Below are 21,268 nucleotides of genomic sequence, written 5' to 3'. Positions count from 1 at the left end.
CCAAGACCTGATTAATTTATTTACTTGCTTAATCCCTGTAGAAGATATATTTTGGTGATAAATTCAGCTTAAACCTGCCCAGGTAACTCCCTTGGTCAGTATCCATTGGATTTCTGGTGATCACCATTATTTTTTACCCCCTTGGTAAAATCAGTGGAACATCACAGGCCTCAAGGGACTGTTTGTTTGGGATTTTGTTTCTTTTTTTGGAATTGTTTTTTTCCCTGCTATGTTTTGGCAATGAAAATAGTATAGATTACTATATATCAGTGTTTTATTTAATCAGGTCCATGGAACCTACTTGTCTGCATAGCTGTCTTGATAATGTGTGTATCTGGTTTGATCAGACAGAATCCCTGTCCTTTATAAAAACGATACTTTCTCTCTAGTAGAGTATTATTTTTGCTTATAAAATGCATGCAGTCACACAGTTTATACTGGGCTTCATGCTTCACTTCCTAGCATTGTCATCTCTTTCTTTCCAGTGAAGCTATGAATTTGTTTGCTTTTTGGTTAGTTAGGCTTAAGCCTATGAAACTCATACGATTCTCTGTTTATACAGGTTTATATTTGATTTTGCTTTTAGTTGTAGGAAACAACAGAGCTGTGAGTACCCACTGCAAACTACAAAAAGCACAGGAATAGCTCTGCTATCCTGGAAAGAGAACATACTCTTTCTTGAATAATTTTGACATTTAATGGTCCGGTGTCCAGCTGGATCATTAAATGTATCCTTCAATATGATGAGGTTTAAATGGATTTGCTTCTTGTGATATTTAAGGAGGGAGAATTCCATTAAAAAGCGTTCTCAACTGAACTATAGTTAGCAGGTGTACCTATGAATCTGAGCCGCAGTCTAGAGCTCTGAAAGATGTTGTTAATGAATATTAACAGCTTCATTTGAAAAAATACATTTAATTGCAGTCATACTCAGTGGGGGAAGAAACAGCCTACCTAATATTTATGAATTAAAGGCACGTGCTGGAACGATTCATACCTCAGCCATGAAAGAAAATGCACAAGAGAAATAAGTAGAGGGAAAGAGCAGCAGGTAGTCCTGTTAATATAGGCTGTATTAACATGTTGGTGTACAAGAGGTACACATTAGCATTGCACAGCTGTTTTTTTAAGACCCTAAGTCTTGACTTTACCAGCTGAAAATACTTACTTGTTTTTAACATTGAGAATTACAGTAACAATTTGGCTTGTATTTTAAAGTAGAAAAGGTACAAAAATGTTGTAATGTGACATTAAAATGATACTCCCATGTAGCTTATCATGGGTATCTCCTATCCTGGCCTTTGCCATCACATGCATCTCATCTCCTGGTACTGTTAGACTGGTGTTCTCCATCTCCACCTTTTGTCCACCACTGCCTGGCTCCCCACCTGAGCTCTGATCTTTCTTCTTCCCTTGTGTTTGGTGTAGCATATTCCTTCTACCAACTAACCTGATTCTAGTCAGGCCTATTACTTTACTGCATTACAGCTCCAGTTTCTTTGCCCAAATGCTCTCAATTTCCCTTTCTCTCACTCTTCTCTGTTTGTTTTCCTCCCCTATAAAATTATTTGGGTGCTTCCCACCCTCCCCTTGTTCTTGTCCAAAAGATGCTTCTTCCAAAGGCTGCCTGGCAATTAGCAGCTGCTAACGTGGATAATGAATGATGCTGGGTCTGATGCAATGCCTATCCATGTTCCAAAGTAACCAGAACTTTCAGCTGCAAAGAAAAAGGAACAAGAAAAAAATAATCTGTATTTTATGAAGAAAGATTTTCAGTTGTTCTCTGTGACAGGATCATGAACAGTCTAAACACAATAGGGCTCCATTAGGTTGGAAGATGCTTGATGAAACTGCACCTGAATAATATAATTATTCAGTGTGTTCAGCTAGCAGCTTGCTAAAAATACAGGAAAAATAGAAGGCAAAATTAATTATGTAGAGCACAGTAAATCTTCTCTTACTCAACACCTCCATAGCCTATATATGGCTCCCTTTTTAGGATTCAGCGTGGGCTTATTGTGGAGCTTAATGGCTGAGTTACCCAATCATAATGAGCCACTGTGTGCAAGAGTTGAGCATGATAAAGCACTCCTAATGCGTCTACAATGCAAGGCATTTTAATTCTGACATGAGTGCTGCCGGAAGACACGACACTTCCACACAAACACATGGACAGACTTAGGTGGGTGGTAGTGCTGCTGGTGGAATAAAACTCCTCCCAAATGGTGAAGTTTTTCTCACTGGTCCTAAATACAATATCTGAGAAACCTAACTTATATTTGTCTGGCTCTATAAAAGAGCCAGTCCTTATTTATATTAGGAATAGAATCTCAGAATATTCTGAGTTGGAAGGGACCCAGAAGGATGATCAAGTCCAGCTCTTAAGTGAATGGCCCATACAGGGATTGAACCCATATCCTTGGCATCATTAGCATCATGCTCCAGCCAACAGAGCTAATGTCAGGGTCATGTTAAATACATTTTTATGCCCTCATCAAAATACACAATTCTTTGCTCCTTTCTGGGGTCTCTCAGTGAAGAGAGTGTTTCTGTTCCACTTAGGAACTAAGAACTGCAAACCTGCAACATGACTCAATTTTCCAGAGTAAGTACTAAGGCACCTGTTTAATTTTTGTGATGCAGAGAGGCTTCTGAGATTTCAGTGTTGTGAGATCACTCTTGACTCCAGAACTATTCAGCTGTGTTACCTCACTTTGGCCCCTTTATGTTTGTGGGGATCCTACTTTTACCAGGTGCTTTCCAGGTCCCTCTTTCTAGCAGCAGCATACATCTGTAGCACAGGTCTACCTTCTTTCCATATCTCTGGGCCACATCTCTTCTGGCACTCCTTTTGTGTCTTCTTTCCCTACCCAGTTGTTATCCTTCTGGATCTCAGGCATTGAAGACAGCCAGTGTAATACCAGGAAAAATTATTAGGGAAGTGGGATTAGGACCTCATTTCCCCAGGTGTACAAGCCTAGAATAAAAAACCTGTTACTGTTCAAATGGTCTGGTCTAGCCTATGAGAGGTATTTCTTCTGTACTCACCACTTCAATATCCCTGTGTTAGCAATCTGGATAAAGAGAGGGATGAGACACAGAGGAAGCTCTGAAGAACTGACGTAGTTTCCCAAATCATGTGGTTGTGACAAACCTGTTGGGTTGTTTAGGCTGAGGCTGGCAGAAGTGAGAACTGAGAGGGTTCTGGGAAGAACAAAGATCATTGTCTGTCTGGCACCATCTTTGAATCTAAGAGTGACTTTTAAATTTCTTTGCTTTTCATGTACCTGTTTGCCTTCTTCCACAATTTTCTTCTGCCCAGCCATAAATTTAGTGATTGTTCTTGGGAAGGAGAGATACATGTTGTCTTCTGAACCTTTCAGGTTAGATCAGGTCTCTGTCCATCACTTCTGGTGCTCCTTTGCCTTGTCATAGCACTTTCTGAGCAACATGTAAATACCTACACATTTGTAAAGGTCCCGATTCCCTGCCTCAGTTTATAGTGTAAAATGGGGGTACAAGGGGATGTGAAGGGGATGGTGGCTATCACCCATTACAGCAAGCTTGATGGAGGGAGGGCCTGTAACCCAGGTCACACAGAATGAAAGTTGTGCCACCTTGTATGAGGGAACCCTCCTAGGCAGCAGGAGGCTGATGTGACTACAGGTGTATCCCTCAGTAAATTTAATTCTGTATTCATCAATTCAGTGCTGTTTACATGCACGGCAAATATGTTCCTTCAGGAGGTGGGGGGACAAAAATCCATGCTTACTGATAAAGAAGCACAGGATGTTGTTGGCACAATGATTTCTGTATCTGCTTAGGAGTCCTATCATGCTTGGTGGTAATAAGATAGTGGGAAGATAGTAATTTTGCACTTGGTAGAAAAACATATTGTAGAGCTTAATGAAATTTCATTGTGCACTCTTAATTGATTTCAGCAAGGAAGACCTTTACAAAGCAAATATAGCTATTACTCTAATTAGAGTTTCAGCCAGTATACTGAAATTATATTTGTATATCAATATATCAGACAAATATTTGTACGAGATAGGCATTTCAATGAATACGCAGCTGAAATGAACAAATTAATTTCTTTGATTATAAGGGCCTTGTTTCCTACAGGTGTACTTTGTAGTTCATTTTCCAGCGTGAATGCTTAAATTAGGCTGTTAAATCCACAGTTAATCTGAAATAATTGGCTTTTCATTTTTTCCCTAAGTGACCTGTGCAGTGGGAGAACTGAGCAGTATTGCTTGTTGACTCTGCTGCCTGGTTTTCCTGAGGACCGTGCTAATGGGTCTGTGTCACTGGGTCTGTGCAGGGTAGGGTGAGAGCCTCTTGGAATGGGGTGTTGCCTGATATCATATTACTCTTTCTGGAAAAGATGAAGCTGAGTGCACAGCATGCCATGCTCTGTTACTCTGTCCTGACTGTCTAGCTTGTGAAATAAGTTTTTTCCTCTTTGAAGCAATCATGATGCTGTTAGGTGTTCCTGTAATTCCTAGATGGGCCTAGGATAAGGCTGAGACCTGAATGCTCAAAAGCATTCCAGGATTTGCTGCTTTGTCTACGGTGTATCTTTTAACCCATCTCAGCTACTACTGGACAGCTTTCAGTGGGTATGAATACAATGAAAAATAATCATACACAGTCAGACACAAGTCCTCAGCTGGTTGTTGTGTTGACCTCTGTGGAGCATACTAAGAACTTCATTGAGGCTGGAGTGAGTTTTGTTCCAGGCCTATTCAAACCTATGGCAAAGCTCTCAGTGGAGTGCAGGATCAGGCACAGAATCACCTTGAGTGCAACCAAGAGCTTTGGTTTATGGTGCTTCAGAACCCTGTATAGTAACTAAGGACCATTACACTCTTCAGAATGAGATCCAAAACAGACAGCAGGCTCTGGATGTGCCAGGCACCAGCTAAAAGACATACTGAGAACAAGATGTCTGAAATGTCACCATGCTCTTGGGCTAGTGCATGAGACACATTTGCTCTGATCAAACATACCTCCATTCACACACCTGATATCCTGAAGAAATAGGTCTGGGGGCCTGAAGCCTCTCCTGCTGATGGGTATTCACAGTTTTGGTCTGAAATTGCCCAACAAGACTCATTCCTCTCTCTTTTTGTCAATTTTTTCTCATGTTTTATGTAACACTTTAGTGGCTATACATCATCCAAGATCTGTCAGATCCAAGTCCAGTTTCCTGCTTTGCTTGAGGTGTTCTTACTGTCATCTCCCATCTTCAAGGGAAGTGTGGGAACATTCTCCACTGCCCTTGCAAAAACTATTCCACCAGTCAGGCAATAATTCAAGGGAGTCATTGAGGGTATGTGGTGAAGTTTGTGTAGTCTCCTGCTTAAGGAATTCACACAAGATGGAATATAGGATTTTGACCCCTGTTTCTGGGACAGCGTACTTTATATTGTTTAATGTAATGCTCAGGTGCAAAGGCCCCATCTCAGGACTCACCATCTCAGGATGGTAAATTCATTCCAAGTCCCACCTTTGGTACCCAAATACATTATCAGAGCTCTAACAGTTTTGGAATTCAAAGATTTCGCACAAGGCTCTGGATCTCCCCTGTACCTCTGGCAGGTGTATGTCCTGGAAATGAATGGACTTTATCTTTGGACAGAAAGACTACCTAAATTTTTCTACCAAATTTGAACTTTTGAATCTTCCTTTGAGTTCTTTGTGAAGTCATTCGCCTCAGTGGGCATTAACTGCTATGTTGAACTTTAGTGTAGTTATGGCAGTTCTCATGGATCCTCCATCATGACTCATAGTATTATGTTCTTTCTTTTGTGTCTGGCAAGCAGTTGGCAAATTCTGCCCAGTTATGGCATTAAAAACGTTAAATGCTCTACTTAAGCTGGGCAGAATTTTGAATCCACAGCTGCTTGTTACTTAAGTCACTGCCATCACAGAATTCACTGGATGAGACTGTGTAAAGGATCTGATGGCAGTCTTGGATACAAACTAAGATGAAAGTAAATGAAGAGAAAGGATGAAAAGGTGAATGTGAATGAATATATCTGTACAGGAACCTAAAAGAAACAAGTCATGCTGGGAGTCCTATTCCTTTTGCACTGTGACAGCTTCTTTTTAATGTCTGCTGTAAAAGTTTAGAGATACAATTTTCAGGAGTGATGAAAATACAGGAAATTCTCTGTGTGATGAGACTCTTTGCAGTGGTGTCACAGATAGCAGTTGTTTGAGTTATCATTCTGGAATACACTATAGAAAATAGAGATGGCAACAAAGAATATATAAACCAGCCATGTGATTTTGTTATGAGTTCTAACAGACTACTAAAAATAAAAAGCATTGTTAAAGGAAATTTATGTGTTGGTTTTCTCTGTACTTTCATTTCAGCATGTGAAGCAAAAGGTAATATCAGCAGAAACTTAGAGTCACTGTTGTGGTAGGGATACAGTTCTACAGTCATAAATGCTTTGAAGACTCTTCATGTTGTTTCTTGAGAAAAAAAAAATTGCTGCTGTTGGAAAAAAAGGGATGGAAATATTTTTCTAGTCTTATATTTTGTTGCTTTCATAAAAGCCTACATTTTGACTTGAGGATATGGACCTCTAAATGGAGTGAACTACTACCATTATTAAAAACACCTTCCTGGAAAGAATTCAGAGATGTTCAAGCCTATTCTTTTTTTTTTTTTTTTCCTTGGCACAGTATTCTAATTAACTCTCAACCATTTCTTGAGTAATGTTTTTAAGGTCACTAGCTTGGCTGGGTATTTGGTAATAAAAATTACACCCCATGTCTGCAATAGGACCACTAATTTAAAATAGCCATTTGATTCAAACTGACCTGTTTGCCAGCATAACTAATGAAGTGTCACTTTAATATTTAAAGTACTGTTCTTTCAAGGTAATTGCTATTTACTGGTAATTCTTCTTCATTTGATGGTTTATTAGGTACCTATAGGAATTTAAATTGGGCAACTGAAAAACTGTAATTGTCTAACTAGCATAATTCTTTGCTATAAATAAGCCTGGACACCTGCTTAAGGAAGGTTTTCTGTTTTTAAGGAAGTTTTTTATTTCTGTTTTTTATACCATAGAAGAATGGGGGAAGGTTGATTTGGAAAAGACATTTTACCTATTAATAAGATATTAGGAAAGAGCCAGCAGAAGGTGCTGACATCCAAAGGAATGCAGAGACTTGTTTTGGCTAATTCTGCACCCACCCACGTGGGCGTCAACATTCCACTCAAATGTGGTAGGACTTTGCCTCTCCTTGTGGCAGGGGGGATAGATCTGGGGAAGGTGACAGAGGGAATACAGCCAGGAAAATATTGATCTTAAAAGTAAATCCAGAAAAAGCACTAAACCAGTGTTCTCTTAGGGAAAAAAAAAAGTATTTGGAAAAAAAAAGTAGCTGGTAAAATAAATACTTCGTTTTCATGCTCCTTTTCTGTTCTAGCTTGTTATTGAATATCTTCTTTTGTCCTCAATGCATCATAAGGCTTTATTTTTGTCCACATAATGTAGCTATAAAAATTAACCTTCTGGTTGAAAAGATGGGGAGTTTTGTCCTCCACAATCTGATAAATGCATTAGAAAGGAGACAGGAAACATGTCTTTCTGAGAAACTCCTGCTCACTTCTGTTGATACTTGCCTCTTAACAAAAGCGCTTTCTGAGTAGGCATTGTAGGTTAGTGTGTTATTAACCTTTTCTTTCTTCCTGCTTGAAACTGGTTCTTTTTTGTTGAAGCTCAAGTCCTCAGCTCAGTGTTCTTTAATAACTTTTAGGATTGTTTCTGTGACACGTTTTGTTGTTAGCCTTAACCAGTAATAGGTGTTGAACAATGTTTAGATTACATGACCCTAAAAGCAAGAGTTCTCGTATCTACCTTCACATTTTCTTGGTATAATATGAGTTATTCAATTATTAGTGAATTTAACATTTTTGTATCTGTAGATTGGGAGCTAAGAGCCAAAGCAGCCAATGTTTCATTAGCTAACACGGATTTTTTCTCAAAGTGGGTATCTCCATTTCCCAAGATTAGGAGATAATTTGGTTTTATCATCTTAATTTCAAAAGAAAAAAGAATGTTAGAAGAAGATCCTGCTATGGAAATGTCATACCTGACACCTTAGCTTTAGCCAATGTAAAGTTAACCAAAAAGGAACTACTTAGAATGGGAAATATTGATAATCCTATCTTTCCATAGGTTTACCAGTACTTTTTTTCTGCTAGAATTTAAAGTTAAGAAAGCTAACAATAATGTTTCCTCCTCCACAGATGCAGCACGTTAGGTTTGATTGGTGGCTCGTCCATGCTTGGGCAATGGGGATCATTGAAATGTCTGTCTGCACTTGAATTCCAGTCCAGTGGTGTATCCAGTGGGTGGTGTGAAGATGCTATGTCATTTGCTCCTGGGCGCATCACCCTGTGGAGATTTGCCAGATGACTTCATCATCCCACTCAATCTTGCTTCTATATTCTACACTTATGCAGCATGGAGACAGCACAATATCCTGGCCATTGCAGAGTGTGCATTAATGAAGTGTCTGCCCACAGTTCTTAACGTGGGGTTAGTAACAATGATTGCCAGCATAATGCACTATTTAAATGGTCTGTGAGGTCTAATGTGGCTATATACCTGGCTAAACCACAAATTATTTTGTCATGGTTGCTATACTTCGTGCAAGCATTTAATGAAAAGCACTGTTGCAATACATCAAATACTCATTTATATTTTTTGTGACTGAAGAGCTTAGTTCTACATAGCTGTGTTACTGTTTTGGTCCACAAGCTTAGTGAGTTAATATTGACACAATTTGATCTATGACAGATTGCAGAAAAGCCCAGAGAGTACCTTTTGTGGTCAGGGCCAGGAGAGGACTGAAACAGAATTCAGATTTGCTGCTGAGGCTTGTTAGTATTTCAGATCCAGTACTTGAAAACTGATTCAGAAGTAGATATTCTTACTGAAAAGTGGTGTTCTCAAAAGCACAGATGAAACTCCCCTAGAAAGAGTGGTAGTCACTGCCTCTGGGCGTGTGCATACGTGAACAAGTATGTGTGTTTGTATACATGTTCATGCATGCATGTGAACACACATTGCTTTTGTGTGATGGGTCTTGTTTTGGTTCACAGCAAAAGATGTATGCTTTTAGGTTTTCCAGATGTAGAAGCTTTTCTGTATGCTAACAGAACACTCAGTGTGAAGAACTGAAAAACAGTCTCTGCATTATTAAACTGTTTTGCTCCCTCCTCCCCATTCTTCTTCTTCAGGGAAACTCTCTTTCAGAGTAAGAGGGGAACAGGGATGTAGAGTGAAATGCTGTGAAAGAAGCCCATGGTATCCAAAACCATTGTGGTGTTTGTTTTTTCTCCTGACATGGCATGAGCTCACAAATACCATTTTGAGCTCTTGAGGCTCTCTTTCTTCATTGACTTATCTTCTTTTATGTGCAGAGTCAATAGGGAACCTTGTGAAAGCTTAAATAAATACATACATTTAAACTGAAACCAAGCTGGCTTCCAACAGTCAGGGTTCCCATTATCTCATCTTGTTTCAGTCAAAACGCTGGTATGAAGCAATCCAATAGTATCAGAGTAAACATCATTGCATACAAATTTATAAATACTCTGCCTTGCCCACAACAGCACTGTGCTTGAATAAGGATCTTCCCTGCCTTGAATGGATGCTGTGTCTCAGAGTACTGAGTTGGTGCCACGGCTCTCATGTAGGTGGTTTTGCCAGCAGTGTAAGCTATGGGGGGAAGGTGCTGAGAAATATCCCTTCTGTCCATCCTTGGGTGATATTATGTCTGAGGTCAGAGAATTAAATTTGAAGGATATTCACTAGGGGTGACAAATTCTAGCCCGGAGTGCTACTGGAAGATGGTTCACAGGAGTGTATTCGTCTCACGATGAACAGTGCAAGTGGCAGAGTTTTTCTCTCTCTTGGGAGGGAGGGAGTTCATGAAGGAAATTTACCCTTTACCCTTCATTTTTCTCTTATGGGCACTTGGGGTTTTGTACCATTTCCTAATGGCTTCCCTTTTTGTAATCTCATGTGTCAGAGGTCTGTGCAACCTTCTCTCACAACATGGAAGACTGGCACAGCTAGATTCCTGCAACATTTAGCTTCTGGTAAGTGGAAAGCTGAGATGTGGAAGGCCTAGTCAACAGGCAGCTGCATAAAGGATCTGCAGAGCATGGATGGGGGCGTCAATCGATTTATTGACAGTAGCTTCTAAGGAAAGTCTGTGCTCTGGGACTCATCCACTGGAGTCTCAATACATGCTGGAAGAAGAGAGGATATGCCCAGTCCTTGCTGTATGTTTGGTGTTGGAAATTCTCCTGTGAAGCAGCTGTTGCCTTGTGCTTTCTAACTACTGTCAGGTCCTGAGCTTCCCTACTCTCTTGCAGAGGGAATGAAAGGTTCTATATATATTCGTAAGCCCTCACTTAATTGTACTTTTCTTTCACCTAAGCATCTGGGCCCTTTTTCACAGGATTTCTATGCTTTGATTTCTCACCATTCCTCACACTTAAAGGAGTCAGCTGTGTGTCTCAGATGTTCAGCCAGTCTTTGGCTCCTGCCACCTCCCTCTAATCCTGCTCAGAAAACAGTGAATTTAAATGTCACCTCCAGTTCCCCCTACTCAATATCAAATTAACTCAGCTTAAAAGATTTTGAGGTTTTTTGGCTCATACACATGGCACCATCTCCCAAACCTGTGGCACAGGCAAGTTTTCATTGCAGTGTTTGCTCACAGCAGGAGCATGTGAAAGGAGCGCGTTTTGAGAATGACTAAACATCAAAGTGGTTGCACATGAGCTGTCCTGAGAAGTGTAATGCTTATCCTGGAAGATGGAAGAAGTGTTTATGTTATGCTAATGGCCAGAGGCCTCAGTTCACATTTACTTTCCTCTCTACCACAGTTAATAGAAATAGAGATGAGAAACCTGTCTTATGCAGATACAAATTTGTTGATCTCGCTCAGCTTAATTACACTAAAGAGAAGTCAGGAGTGTCTGTGATTGTCGTTCCTGCCTGGTTGCACTCTATCATGTCTTAGAGAACTGCATTTTTGCAACTCCAGAGAGAAAAGGTCTTTTTTTTTTCCTTTACCCCTATGGGCTTGCCTAGGAAGATACCCATCTTTAATATGAAGCTTTGAAGCATTATTATGGTAATGTCAGGTAACTGCTCTTCAACGTAGATTGACAGCTAGCTATTAAATAAGGGTAGGGAAGAATGTGGCATCTGTATAGTGAATGATGCATGTGGTTATTTTAAAATGTTTTTTTATAAGCAGAGACACGGCAATTGCAGGTTTTCTTTGCCTTTTTGATTTAACAGCATTTCAGAGTCTTTTGCCAAACCACAAGTAAAAGCAACACTCAGATCAAACTGCAGTCTCAAAATATTTTCCCCACCCTGTTTCAAGCACAAAGGATCTAATTTCTAATCAATTGCAAAATGGGCTACTGAAAGACGGTATCTTTTCCACGTGCCCATTTGAGCCTCTGAAACAAGCAAAAATGTTTTAGTGTCTAAAGTCACTCAATTTCTGACCAGTTCTCAGTAGGGTTTAAATTGACTGGTACTTGAAAACTGTAATGGATTCATTTTCAATAGCTAGTTGAGCTCTGAATTGCTACTAGTTGGCACTGGCAAGGATACCATGATGAGCTCACAGAGCTCAGTACATGTGCTCCTTTTCATAGTCAAAATGACATGTTCTGCCAACCCAAAGAAAATTGCCAGCAGCAAAAAATAACATTTTCTTCCATGCCATGGGTTTTGGGGCTACCATCTTTTTTTCATGCCTGGTTAATAAACTTTAATATACTTATTTTTTTCTTTCTTCTTACTTATTCTTCTTACCTATTTTTTCTTTGTATTTTTTTAAGTAGCAGAGGAACAGGGCTGGATCATGGAAATAGTGGCCACCTGCAGACAGAATATTAAAAATGAGATAGAACTGTTAGTGATATGCTTCTCTCCTTTGATTCCAGAGTATTCCTGCAAAGAGCCAGTTACTGTTCACGTATCACTTGCGTAGCCTTGTGTAAGTCTTTTAAGCAGTGGAATGTAAATTCTGTACTCATTTGGCTATGAAAATTGTGAACTCCTGAACCTTTTTCCCTTGCAATTTTAACAGAACTTGACCTAAATACAAAGGTTGAAGCCTGCATTAACTTTTTTTTCTCTATAGTTGAGGTCAAGAAAGGAAAGCAAATATATCAGACTGACTGCTTGTTCTTGCAGCTTGTCCAGCCTGACAGGCTGCTGGGAATGCCCGTTGGTCTCCCACCCAGCTTGCTGGTTCCTTGGGGCAAAATATGAAGTGGGTCTAACATGGTGTAACTTGCATTCCAACCAACGAGCAATTGCTTACTAAAGTACTCCTGAAGTTGTTTGTTGAGTTTTCCTTGTCTGCAGCAACTTTAACAAAGCTTGCAAAGTCTCCTTTCAACTCTAAGTCATACCATTTCAGGTTCCACTGCAGAACTAAGCAGGTATGACAGCAGCTTCAAGGGAGTCTCCCTTGATTTTTAGAGTGGGATTTGTTAGAGCATGGGAGTATAATGAAATATCACTGCCTGTGTTCACTGCTGAGTCTGGTTCAAGAGAATGACTCCTGAAAGATCTCAGGCCCATTGCAGACAAGACTTCTTAGCACAGGTTTCTTTGATTTTATTTTTGGCATTGCCCATGGATGCGGTATATTCAAAGTTACAGATCCAAAGACAAGGAGTGTGTTGAGAGGTTTAAAAAAAAAAAAAATATCAGAGAATTTGCTTTAGGGTTTTTTTTCCCCTCAGGAAGAGAAGATAAATATGACCATGATTAAAAAGTCGTTATGAAGAAGACGGTGATCAATCTTTTACCGTGTTCACTGAGAAGAGGAGAGAGTGACTTCATTAGCAACAGATTTAATTGACATTGGTTGTGAGGAGAAGTAGTCATCTACCGAGAGATGCATAAGCATTGCAACAGGCTACTTGCACAAGTGGTTGGCGCTCTCCCTCGTGAGAGAATTTAAGGACCAAGTTAGATAAACCTTTGCTTGGAATGGCCTAGGAGTACTTGTTTCTTTTTCTGAAACTTCCTCAGTTTTGTTTTGGTCTGGTATTCCTGTGGGCTTCAGCTTTAACCCTGTAACTTCTGAAAAGGAATCATCAACATATGCCAATAGAAAATTGCCTGAATAAATGCTATTAACACAACAGGGCATTTAAAAGACCTCCCATGAATCCTCATCCTTATATGGTGAGAAGCATATCAATGTGCACCCACAATGCCTCTAAAGTTTATAGGAAAATAAAGCAACGATGGTATCTAATATCTTAACCCTAACAGAGAATCTGTTCGTCTGCCTCGGATTGCAGGCATACCATGAAGTGCTGAGATTGGCATGAGCAGTGCACATTTTTAGTTGAGGGGAACATAAATCCTAAGTATCTTGTTTGTGTATAATTATTCTTGCCCTGAGGTTGCAGCATCTTGTGCACACAGCTGCATTGTGAACATTTTTCCAAGTTTATTTAGCACTGAGTGCAAGTACTTTACATGTCAGAGCTGGGAACGCTCCTGTTTCAGCTGACTCCACTCCTTTGGGGTGTTGTGGAGCGCTTAGGTGACTAAGCGAGAGGTGGTTGCACAAGCCTGGAGAGACAGGGAGCTTATTTAATCACATTAGAGAAAGAGAGAGTAGGCGCCTGGGAGCAGACAGAGCTAATCTGCGAGGAGAAGCGAGAGTGAGCAAGTAGGTCTTACAGAAAGACTCGGGAGGTCAGCAGGTTGGCAAAGTCAGTGCACCCTTAACAGAGGATTTCTACATGCTTTCTCAATTCACATATGTCCATACCTAAGAACCAAGCTAAGGGTCTCGACTCCTCCCAACACACAGCAGCTAACAAGCTAAAACTGTGTTCCAACTTTCCAGCAGGAGACTTTATTCCTTGTTTTCTTTTGCTGCTCACCCACCTCAGTTTTAAAGAGATCAGTAAATGTATTGGTGGCAGTGACCCATCATTTGATCAGCCAAGTATCTTGGTGGTTTCCTGTCCTCTTTACATTGTTTTGTTCTTGTTAAATGGTGCAGAGGGCAAAGTGAACCTGGCAGGGATGCCACCTGGAAACAGATATCTCAGCATAGCGTAGGGAATTTTAAGGCTGTCTAGCCTCAGTTTTACTGAGGATACAATACGCAGACTGAGAGGCTAAGATGTTACTTTATAGAGTCAGCCTGTACTGTCTGTACTTTGTGGAAACAGACAAAAGGTAAAGAGGAAATCTCTGTGATTCTGACTAAACGCCTGAAACAGCATGTTTGAAATGCCTACACGTATTTCGCAGAATCATCTAGGCAGTCACACGTTATGACCCTTTCAGGTTCCGCTTTTTTTTTTTTAATATTTCCAGGAGTAATATTTTTGTAGTAAGTGATAAAATAACTTTATTCTTCATTCTGCCCTTTTATAATTTGTTATTTATGAAAGTACATAATATAGCCAGTGCAGATGTAGACCACGTGAATATGTAGGCAAAGATGGCCAGTACAGAATACAAGAAGGTGAGGATAAGGAAGAAATTCCAATTGTATGTGTGCATGCATCCTTAGCAACCCTTCTGGTTTGTATTCCTCTTTGCTTTAAGTCAGATGTGGGATGTAACCTATAAATGAACTCCATCTTTCACTCTCTTTTCAGTATAGAGCTTTGAGGGAATCTCTTCTTTGTGTGTATGTGTATAGCATGTGTCACTTCTTAACCTCCAGCCTGCAGGCAGTCCAGGAATAGTGTAATTAATTTAGACTTGTTTGGGGAAAAAATTTGATCAGCATTTGATTATATGAGGTGACTGATCTGCTGGATGATGTCAGCATGCCATGAGGCCAGCCACATGAGCAAAATCCCATGTTCCAATATGGCATTGGAAGTTGAGGGAGTGGTCAGACCTATGTTGGAAACAATATTGTTAGAGCAGGTATGAAAACTGACTCACATGGGAATTAAAAAAGCTGAAATTCAGAATCTGACTTGTGGCTTATTTTGAACAGCAGCAGTTCCTTGTAAAAAAGAAATAGGGATGGCTACAGCACCAACAGGTTGGTAATATGCAGCTCTTTAAAAGTCCCAACACAGTTTTCTGCAGATGACATTATTGGAAAATCCATTTCTGGAAAATCCATTGCTTTTCTTCAGGGTGTCAGAATGACCAAGGAGGTAATTGTTCAAAGCAATTGTCATAAACATTCAAACTAGATGAATCTCCATGTCAGGTTTTATTGCAGCCTTGCAATTTGGGCTAGGTTCTCTGAACTCTGCTAACCTTGGCAGATCTACAGGGAAAGCCTGCAAAATCCTTGAGTTCAAAGCAGGCAAAATATATGACACCTTTTGAAAGTTTGGCTTTAAGTGTTGAGTTTATTTGAACTTACATTAACCAAAGCAAATAAAAAATGGCTTGCATGAGCTCCGGCAAGGTGAAATTCCAGCAGAGAGAATGAGAGTAGACAACCTGCTTGCCAAACACAGTTATTTTATTTGTGTTAAAGAAAGAAAGTTGAGTACTTTTATATTTGATTTAAAGTAGGAATAAGGAAGTTTGTCTCTTAAGGATATTATGTAAAAAAAATTATCCCTCTGGGAAGGTATCCCAATCAACCTGGACTGCATCTACTGGGTCATAATACAAAAGTTCTTTTTCTGGGCAGTTTGTTTTTCATTTTGCTAATACCTGGGAGTATGGAGGAGGACAATAAAGCACCAAGGCAGAGATCAAACACAATATGAATAGCTAGTACCCTATATTTTTGTGAAAAATAAGTAGATTGAATAGAAATAAAATCTGACCAAAATTCATTGCAGTTTGCTGTGGCAGAATCAATCTGTGGACAGCATCACACTTAAATGAATGCTAAGGATAAGAAATAAGAGAGATACTAGATCAGAAATGAGCTTGAATAGCCAAGAGCCAGCAATAGAAAGAGATTCTATGCATCCAGAATAAAAGTTTGGAAGGGGGTGGGGCAGGGGTAGGAGAAGGATTCCTTTTTAAAAATTATTTTTAGTAAAACCTCTGTCAAGGAACAATAGATGAGGATAAGTACTGAAGTGCAACAGAGAGGGCAAAACAATTGTGGATATAGCTAAGATGGTTGCTGGTTGAGGAGGTGTTTCACGTAAATTTTTGGCTATGACGTATCACTGAGAGTATGTGCCGTAAGAGTAAACCACTGGACTGCAGTTTCACCTGGAAATGGTAGAAGGAGTGCAAGTGAGTGTTTAAGGGCATGGCAAAGGAGGGCAGGAGGCTATGTGTGTGTTTGTATATCTGGAAACAGAGGAGAAGGCAAGGAAGAGGAGGAATATCTAGAGTGCAGGTACTGGAGCATACCTGACTTGTGAAAGACAGGAGTAAACAGTCTGATGTTACTGTAAGCCTTTAATGAGGTAAATAAGAAGAGATAATGAGTTAAATAACCAACCTAATAGAACCAAAGACATTCTGGGGAAGTCTGATTGCTGAGGAAGTGTGGTATATCTGCCAATGACCTCAAGAACTGGATTTGGTAGATACCGATCTTGCTCGTTAGAGGTCTGTCATTATGGGAGGCTTTGACTTCCTGGATTATAGAGGGGAACAAATAGCTAAATTCAGATATTTCTGGATTCCTTAGCAGTCACTGAAACAGCAAGAAGTAATACTTTTTTAGATCTGCCACTAAGTTGTAGAATGAAGTAGAAAATAACCTTGCTTTGAGAGATTTCAATTTCAATTAAAATGAAGAGTACGGATCTATAGCTTAACTTTTCTGCTCCAGATGGATGGCATATCTTGTGAAGTGAAAAACATGGAAGAAAAGTTATCAGATATGACTGAATAAGGAATAGAAAAAAGAACAGGTCAGCAAAGAAAGCCTCATGTAAGAGGTTAGGAAATGTATGGGTAAAATGAGGATTGGCATGAGACAAGCTGAGTTTGACTCTGCAAAAGAAATTAAAACAAATAGCAAAAGGTTCTTCAGCCACATAAATAAAAGGGGGAAAAAAGTAGTTTGCCCAACAATTTATCAGATACTTGGTTTCTGTTTCAGTCAGGATGCTGATTCTGAATATTCAGGCATTGCAGATTTTTAGTGGCTATGAAAACCTGGAAATTGAAATGGCTTCTGCTGAAGTAGGAGAAACAACTCAAGTCAAATATTGGAGAATGGATGGATTAAACCACTTGGCATCTGGAAAGACCCATATAATTGTAGGCTTAAGAAGACTATTTTCAATAAGATTTAACAGAGGAAAAAAGACCCTGTTCATGTGCAGAATGTGAGTCTGTCTTTGACAGACAAGCAAGGACAGCCCTGCTGGAGAGCAGGCTATTCATAGCAACTCTTCTATTCTTTTAAAAGTAAGAAGAGGACATAAGGTAGCAGAAAAAGGAAAGAAAATGCAGGAGGCCAGATCAAGCATGATCTAGGTAAACCTAGTCACTGATAAAAGCACTGGTGTTGCTAGTAATGGAAATGCAGTCCTCCTTGCTTAACTCCTGGTGTGGTGTGGTATGTGAAACTGAGAGAGATGCTGAGTAATGCCAGTAAAATTGTGACTAATAGGTAAGCTAAAGGGCAGATTTCAGTGAAAAGAGACCTTTCTGACTGGAGAGAAGTTATTATTGAAAGCTCCTCCTAATGATTGATTTTGGGACCAGTCTTCTGTCCTTCTTGCTAATTTTACTACAGACTGCTGCCTAGAAAATAGAAGTGTGCTAGTGAAACTAGTTGCAACAGAGTTGGGATGTGGTTGAAGGCCTAAATAACTGGAGAACAAAAGGCATAAAATGAAAGATGCAGAGAGAAATAGGTTTGAGATTAGTTATAATAAGTAAAAGTAAATGCATGGCCCTTGTTAAAAGAATTTTGTCTGTAACTGTGGGGTTATCGAGTCTGGAATAGCCTGAAGAGGAAGAAAATGCTACTACAAGTGAATGTCTCCAGTGCTCTGTGTGTGTCAGTGCAACAGCCATTCAGGTCCTGGAATGTGGCAAGCAGGTTATTTTCGATTTTGGCAGGTATAAATGTTGCTATGCTATGTTATACTGTGTTATCCAGTCTGAATCCTAAGGTAGGTACAAGCTGAGGGATTTCTTTAATGACAGGCATTTCTGATTAGTGTTCAAATGTGAATGCAGTCATTTGCATGCATTACTCACCCCCTTCCTTCTCCTTTGTGGCTGATCCTGGGATTTAGGAGAGCACAGACCTGTCCAATGTTTCTTAATCCAAAATTTGGTATAGACTGTCATTGGCAGGTTGTATTTTTAAGAAGCCTGCTTTGAAATGTCAGATCTTATCCTAATTGAAATCCGCTTACCTGTTATGGGATTTGTGAGACCAATTCACTCAGGATGTCTTGGCATGAGAAGATGTACTATTGTTGCCATTGGAGGGGAGTTCCTTGGGCTCCAGTTAGAGGTAGATAAAGTTAAGTCAGCTCTAGTTCTGTAGCTATTCCTCCTCTCTCCTTCATAGGACAGAATTTTTTTCCTTTCCAGTAATGGCTATCAAGATAAATAAGAGACTGATCACATCTAGGGTTTATCTTTTGAGTGTTTCATCACATTTTGAGATAATGGAAGAGAAATTCTTTCTACCTCTATCTCTCTAACTGCTGGCAGCATAGCCCCTTTTCATGGGCTAAAACAGTGCTTTTATACTTCAAGATTTACAAGATCAGTTGCAAAATCAGATTCTGCCACATGTTGGGAATTAGCTTCCATGTGCACCCTTCTTCCCTTGGACGTGGATGATGTGCAGCATGGTAAATCTGGTCAAGGCTCTGCAAAGATCTGCCCCATTGCTGGTTTTAATTTAGGTGAGCGATTGATTATGTTCACCACAAACACTGTGTTTGAGCAAGAGTGGTTTCTTCAACAGGAAGATGAAAGGGATCAAGTCTGGCTTGTGGTGCTGTATAATTTGCTGCCATAAAAGGCCTATGATGGAAGGGGAGAATTCTGAGTTAATTTCTGATCTTCTTGTGCTTTGGGAGAGGAGGGACATTTTGTGCTTTGAGAGATGGCTGAGTTGGCACTTGAAAATGTCTGTCACCTCCTCGGTGTTCAGTAGCAGGCCTGTTTGTTCCCAGTGTGATCGGCTGCCATTGCATGCCGAGCAGGTACAGCTAAGAGGAATGCAGAGGATTTCAGTTGTTTGAGAAGAGGTGGGTGGGGGCCTTCAGAGTCCGTGAATTCATTAAAATTCCATGTTGAGTTGCAATGTAAACGCGTGGGCCTTAATATGCAGGGCTCCAACAGGTAAATACTCGAATCTTGGATACAAGACGTAGCAAGTTTTTACCTGCCCTTCATCCAAAAAGCTCACCAAATACTCTACACCCACCCAAAAGGCAGTGCTCACCGCTACCTGAATATAATGCAAACTGATAGATGCAAGCACAGATTAGGGGCAGCAATTCACCTTCAGATGGATATCTGCCACAAAAGTGTGCATTGTTTACACTTAAGAGAACTCAGAAGAAGTCAGACACTCTGTTGCTGTTCTCTTTGAACACATGTTACGTTGCTGACAGCATCTATTTGTGTTGTGCATCGTTTAAACCACTCTCAGTACCTCAAGCTGCTCTCTTAAACCCCAAAATTCACAAAGCCTCCACTGGGAAAGTAATCTTATGGATCAGAAGCACGGAGAATAGGGCCAAAAGCTGCCTGCAGGCACCCTGCCTTTGCACACTCCATTTGAACCCTGTGAGATAATTTGGCCCTTTTCAGGAGCAGTCTGCTCCATGTGCCGCGATCCTCTCATACCAGAGCTGGTAACTTCACTCAGAGCAATTTCACCCTCGACTTGACTCTGCAGCCACTGAGCCCAGGGCAGTGCTTCTTGCAGCAGGCGTGGTATGAGGGAGCCACAGTGCTCTCTGTCCTGTCCCACCATCCAGATGCGGCACAATATCTTGGAACTGAACTTGCTCTTCTGGTCTGAAAAGATGGGAATATGCAAAGGCAACTCCTGAACTCACATAAAAATGGGACTGAGTACCCTCAGGAGCTGTGGTGCTCACCTGCTCATCTGCTGCTGCAGTTCTCTGCAACTTGTGGGGTATCTGGAGGGCTTGTTCTTCAGTCAGCATGCCTCTTTTCCAGTTACTTGCTCCTTTCAGTGGGCAAATCAACTGGGAGATGTGAAACAACACAGCTTTAGATCTCTTTCATTTATTTCTCTTTTTAAAAATAAAATGTTAAGAGAGAGCTGTGGTCACAGAAAAAAAAAAATTCTCTGCTGTAACAAGGGAATGAAAACATCTGCCTGAAGAGAAAACACTGAAAGTAGAGAACTGTGTTATTCTTTGTAGAGAATGTTGGGATTAAGGTTTAAAAAAACCTTTTTCTTCTTAAGGCATCCAGTTTTTACAGGTTTCGGTTACTTCAGGGATCAGATATTTAAAAGATATTTTCTTGATCTGACTCTTTTGCAGGACCTGAGTATTTTGAAAGACTTCCTGCACATACATGCCAGTTATTTGATCTGATCATTGTTTTAATAAAACTATTATTTAACTAACCACGAGTTAATTTCTTTGGCCCTTTGGGAGCCAGCCACAAATAGTAGCAAGTTATTGTGTAACCTGGCTAAAGCTGAGCTCCTCTTCTTCCTTGCCAACTCCCACCATTGACAAAACCACTTACAAATGGATTTTTTTTTCTTAATGGAGTTAGACTATTATGAAAAAAAATCTTGTGAGATTCCTAAAATTTGTCTTCATGTAACCTTTTTCTAATCCCTTTTAATCTGTTTTTTTTTCAGCCTAAGGATGTAAGTAGATGCTCTGCAAAGAAAGAAGGGATTGTCTAAGATCTGTTGTGTGGAACAATTGTCACAGAGAAGCACTAACCATAACTGGAGTGTGCCTGGCCTATACTTCAGTGAGAAGATACTAGAAAGCTCACTGAAATGTTTTCTTTCTGGTAACCTCCAAATTGGTGTAGCTTGCAAGGAATTTTCCAAGAGAGGGGAAAAATTACTCAAAATGAAAGGGTGTTTATTTAAACTATTCTGGAAAATTTCAGAATTTTGGTTCAGGAACAGGTAATTTTATTTTCACTGTGACATGAAGTGTTCCAAAACTTCCTTCTCTGTTATTAATGAAACTCTGAAAAAAAAAAAAGAAAAAAAGAAAAAGATGAGTGTGCAGATAAGCCAGAGAGAAAAGAGCAGTGTTTACTGGGAATGACTGTGTGAGACTATC

The 21,268-nt window shown here is 40.0% G+C and overlaps 1 long non-coding RNA gene across 1 annotated transcript; it reads right to left on the bottom strand.

Annotated features, from left to right (window-relative positions):
• Nucleotides 1-506: 506 nt before the first annotated feature.
• On the bottom strand, nucleotides 507-18,583 carry LOC135303934 (uncharacterized). Its single transcript, XR_010365356.1, has 3 exons — nucleotides 18,374-18,583; nucleotides 11,880-11,945; nucleotides 507-1,717 (listed from the first exon to the last, which is right to left on the bottom strand). It is a non-coding gene; the product is annotated as an uncharacterized LOC135303934 (long non-coding RNA).
• Between the last annotated feature and the right edge of the window lie 2,685 nt (nucleotides 18,584-21,268).

Source organism: Passer domesticus, chromosome 1, assembly GCF_036417665.1.
Source record: "Passer domesticus isolate bPasDom1 chromosome 1, bPasDom1.hap1, whole genome shotgun sequence".
NCBI lineage: Eukaryota > Metazoa > Chordata > Aves > Passeriformes > Passeridae > Passer > Passer domesticus.
The sequence above is the reverse complement of the archived record's forward strand: the minus strand, read 5'-3'. Positions and strand labels throughout refer to the sequence as shown.